Genomic DNA, 5,557 nt, shown 5'->3' on the forward strand with positions numbered 1-5,557 from the left:
GAGAGAGAGAGAGAGAGAGAGAGAGAGAGAGAGAGAGAGAGAGAGAGAGAGAGAGAGAGAGAGACCATGTTCAGTAAGACATAACTGTCAAATACCTGGTGTGTGTCACATAGTCTTAACTAAATGAAAGCTGTGGGAATCCATAACCTATGATGATCCTGTGGTGGAGAAGCGCTGAAGTCAGTAATCAAAATGATAATGTAGATAAGGGAGGGAAGGAGAGAAGGAGCGAGGGAGGAGGAGGGAAGGAGGGAAGAAGGGAGAGAGAGAGGGAGAAAAATGGAAGGAAAGAGGGGTAAGGAGGGAGGAAGGGATGACAGAGTTCCCTTTTGGTATTCTAAATGCTGGGAAGTTTTTTCCACCACAATAACATCACCAACAACCTCATCACTAATTCCTGCTGGAGCCTTCTTGGGCTCTGCTGAGCTCTTTACAAACTTGAATTCACTTCCTCCTCAGTGAAATACTAATGGATGACTATGTAATTATCTCCTCCAATTTTAGATGAGGAAATAAAGGCTCAGATAAGTGAAGCATGCTAGCTAATGTCATTCACCCGGTGAAAGATGTAGCCGTGATTTGAACTTTGGTTTCCAACTCCGCTAACCTTTGTGTTTCACAAGGAAGCCTTCAGAATGTCTCCATGTTCACAATAGTGGATTGGTAAAGTAGCTAAAATCTTGACCAATACAAGTAATAAAAAAGGAATTACCAAGTCATTTGGAAGAACCCTTACCTTTTGGACTCCTGTGTCCTATCTCCTTCTTGTTCAGGGATTCTTCACCCAGATTCCTGTTCTCCTCCCTTTTTAGGAAAGGTGCATGGAGTTGCACAATGATGGCACCATTCCAAAAGACTATGCAGGTTACGGGCAAGACTGGGCATAGGTCTTCATCATTTATCACAAAATTCTGGCAGTGGAATGCACTAGCCTTTGTCCAAGGCGTTCATTTTAAAATTTCTCCCCGCATTTCACTAAGGTAGCCAAAAGAACCTCATGTCCAACAATCTTTCCATAGATCGGTTACAGAAACATAAACTCTAAATTTTCATTTTTTTCCAGATGGGAGACCAGATAAACCCAAGTTCACAGAGCATGTCCTTGGAAGAATGCAGAAACAAGAGCTAAATCTTTCACTTTAAATAGTTTTAGCCATGGGACAGCCCCTCCCAAAGGTTTCTTCTCCTTTTGCTCAAGTCTTTTCTTTCTTTCTTTCTTTCTTTCTTTCTTTCTTTCTTTCTTTCTTTCTTTCTTTCTTTCTTTCTTTCTTTCTTTCTTTCTTTCTTTTCTTCCTTCCTTCCTTCCTTTCTTCTTTACTTCCTTCCTTTCTCTCTCTTTCTTCTTTCTTTCTTTCTCTTTCTTTCTTTCTTTCTTTCTTTCTTCCTTCCTTCCTTCCTTCCTTCCTTTCTTCTTTCCTTCCTTTCCTTTCTTTCTCTGATCATGTCTTTATGTGTACACATCACCCAGGTTTTGTCCCAATAGACAATTTAGCATATGACATAGCCAAGGGCCGTGATGACCATGATGCTGACCTGACCTTATTTATCCTTCATCCAAAGAATCACAGGGCTTGTCTTCATTTTTAAAAGCCTCGACATATGAACATGAGCAAGCATAAGGTGAGAGGCAAAGAATGAAGAGGATAGATTTATGGCAACATCTGGAGCTTCTCCACCAATCAATGCAGATAGATGGCGTTGTGGGTCATACTCATCACAGCCAGTCAACTCCACTGGGGTCCTATGAAAGCAATCATATATGTGATGCTTAATTAAATGGATGTGGTTATGCACCAGTAAAACTTTATTTACTAAAGAGTTGGTTGGTTATAACTTTGGGTATAATTTGCCTCCTACTGAATTAGAAGAATAGGCAACCCAATATGACCTGACCTTGACTGTAGCATTTAGGAATTCAGACATTGAGATATGAAATGGGATTTCTTGCCTTTCCCCACACATCACAGAAGGGGATCTTTACAGAATCAAGTTTTTGAGAGGTAGGGGTTGTCATTGGTTTGCCTGTTTGTCTGTTTCACTGTTGGGCAGGTTTGCACAAGCTGAGTCTCCCATATAAACCCACACCCACATTACAGAATTCTTGAAAGATCATTGGCATCCACCCCCCAGAAGCACAACACAGGTCTGTGAGACACGTGCCTGTTGCTGTGTATAATTGTCTAATTGCAGATCATTTAATTCTATAGCTAGAAAGTGCTCTACCATGTAAATACACCACAGCAAATGTACCCATTTTATTGCCATGGATACTAAATAGTTCCATATTTCATTATTGTGAATCATGCTAATATCAAAAGTCAAAGTATTATACTTTATCAAATACATGTACAAATACTGTTAGCATATATATCTATGAATCTATAGGCACTCCTGGGACATCTTTGATAGACACATACAAACTGTTTTTACAAAGTTAGAGAGCAGAGACAGAGGTATCATCCTTAACCACATACAGGATTTGAGGCCAGCTGGTGTACATAAGACCCCGACTCAAAATGAATGAGTAGATGTAATTTAAAAGTTTCAAAGCACAGAGAAAAAGCTAAAAATGTACTCTAGGAAGATCCATTTTCCAAAGTAGTATAGTCTGGCCCTGACTCTGGTTGGTAGCACCAAGGGGCACACAGGACTTTCTGTTTCCCAAGTTCAACCTATTCACACAGCCAGGACTATGTTCCCACTGGAGGGCTTCCATTTTCTATCTTTCTCATTCTAGTGGGTACATAGTGTCTCATTGTGGTTTTTATTCTTGTTTCCTGAGAGCTAATGACACTGAGCTACTTTTAGTGTGCCTATTGATCACTTGTACGTCAATTTTGTGAAATGTCTCCTCAGGTCTGTTACTTGGTTTTTGGTTTTTTTTTTTTTTTTTTAGCTTATTTTTAATCTTACTGATCGTGAAAAGATGGTCTTACTCACCTACCCACCCTGAATTCTAGTTGTACTGCCATGTAGAAAATTCTTAAAAACTTAGTATGCTCAGGAGGATGAGACAGAGAATAGCTATGAATTCAAAGGTAGCTTGGGATACAATGTGAGGTCTTGCCTCAAAATACCAACCAATCAATTTCACACTTTAAAGGAACAAAAAGCATTTATTCTGCCTTATACTTTCTATGAGTCATGAATTTGGGAATGGTTGATCTGGTCAGTATTCTTCTCCGTAGATTGGAGTCAGTTATCAGTTAGAGCTGTACCAGGGGGGCAGGGGAGATCCACTTTCACTATGGCTTACTAACATGACTCCTAAATTGATGCTGGCTCTTGATTCAAGGCCTGGATTCCCTCCTCATGTGGTTCCCTTCACTGTGTAAGAGTTCACATGACACAGCAGCTAACTTCTTTAAGAGCGATCAGTCTACGTGACCAGGGAGTTAAGCTAGTGCTCTTTCAATGGTAGCCAAGGAAGCCACATTCCTTCACTTCAGTTGACTACAGACTCCAATTCAGTGTGGCAATCAACATCATTGGAGGAGGCACTTTGGAAGCCATTTCAGGGACCAGACATATCAGATCATTTTAGTTTGGGGAAGGTATAAAGGAAAAGAAAAAGAAATCCTTTGAGATGTGCCCCTTTTTTTCTTTTTCATGCTAAAATGTCTTCCCTTCTCTCCTGATTACATAGCCATTCCTCCAGGCTTACGTCAAGGACTTCCTGTGACTTTTGTTTATTTGCCTAGAGATCCAGGGCGGCATGAGACCCTCTTAATTGCTATGATTTTTCAGGGTCTCCAGAGGTTGCTGGTCTCCTGTAGTATCCTATTCTCCTGAACCATACCTTCTACTTTTTTTTTTATTTCTCTCTTTCTATTTTGAGGCAGGATCAGATGGAACTCAGACTGACCTTGAACTCCCCGTTGAGTCAAGGATGACTTTGGGCTTCTGATTTTTCTAATATTCCCGAATCACCCCATCCAGTGCTGGGATCAAACCAAGGCAAGTTTGTTAGGCAAGGACTCTGCCTACTGTGCTGCCAGCCACTTTGGAGTTAAGATTCTAATCCTCTCTTGAAACAAGCTTGCTTGGGAGGGTGTGATGGTGTGACGCTATGTGAGTCATTTACCCTTGAGTTATTGAAGGGTCATCTAAGAGATGGCTTTCAGGTTAGGGAGAGGTACTGGGCCCCTGCACAGATAAGGAAAGGAGCAATTTCTTAGCCTGATAAGGAGAACCTGCAAAGAGGCTGGGAAAGAGGAGTGGCAAGAGAAGTACTTCAGGAACAACATTGAAGGGTGCTTAAATTTTAACTACCCACCGCCCTACTTAGTTCTAACTACAAAGTGAGCACCAAAGAAGGGGTGCTTAAAATTTGCACTTTGGACACTTTACGAAGGCCTGGCTAATGTCTACATGGTCACAATAACAATCCTGAAGCTAATGGCTGGAGGTGATCAGCAGTGCCATAGGCCTCCTCAACTGTTCACAGGCATTCCCTTGAATATGTTCTCATTGTGGAGGAGCACTTTGCTTACAGAACTGTTTTTTTTTTAATCTCTTTTATATGTTTGAATTGGTGCTGGGGATGACCCCCCTTTAGGATCGCTCATACTGAGCAGAGCATATGCTTTCCCCCACTGAACCAAATCCATGGCTCCTGCTCTCATCATTATTAACCCTTTGCACAACCTTTGCAGAACAAGCATTGTATCCAGCTAAAGAAGGCAAACCTTGCGCCAACCTACACTGTTATTAAGAGGCAGAAATCTGAGCTGGACATGGAGTAAGTACATGTGTTTCCTTCCTTCCTCTTTCCTCCTTCCCCTTCCTCTTTCTCCTCCCACCTCAAGACAGAGTTTCCCGTGGGCCTAGAGCATGTCAACACTTTGGAAGAGGGTACAGAAGGATCAGGATTTCAAAACCATCTTGACTAGATCATGATTTCAAGGCCAACCTGGGCTACAGGAAGTCCTGTCTCAAACAAAACAAAGCAAACGACCAGGTTGGCTTCATCCCCCCCCCCTCTTATTATGCCGCATATGTCTGCAATAAGATGGAAATTGACAGCTATGGGTGTGGTGTAACTTGAGGCTGTTCGAGCAGAGGTTTATTATGTTAGCGCTGACCTGCAATAACCCATGTTATGCAAACATATTCATACCACTCTTCAAGTGAGTTGTAGACATTCAAATGTTCACAGAAAAAAGCCTGGGCAGAGGTGGCTGGTAAATGTCACCACAAATGACCAAATACAGTGGACAGAACTCCTAGAGATGGAGCCAAATAGATCTATGTCAACAAGAGCTGCCAAACAGTCTCATTTCTAGGCCAATGAGGCAGTTTCTTCTTTGACTGTTTTTGTTTTGTTTCTTGTTTTTTGTTTTGTGGGTTTGGTTTTTTTTTTTTTTTTTGGTGAAAATGATAGGTTATATTTATTTTTATAGTTTTGCATATGAGAAGGTAATTTTATTTATAAGGATATTTTGGATTGCCTGTAAATTTTTGGTTTAGAGCCCCAAGAGCTATAGTTTGTAATAAAATGAACAACAGTTTTCAGTGGAATAGCTGTAGTTTGCTTTTAAAGTAAATTGGATGAAAA

This window comes from Mus pahari, chromosome X, assembly GCF_900095145.1.
Source record: "Mus pahari chromosome X, PAHARI_EIJ_v1.1, whole genome shotgun sequence".
Lineage (NCBI taxonomy): Eukaryota > Metazoa > Chordata > Mammalia > Rodentia > Muridae > Mus > Mus pahari.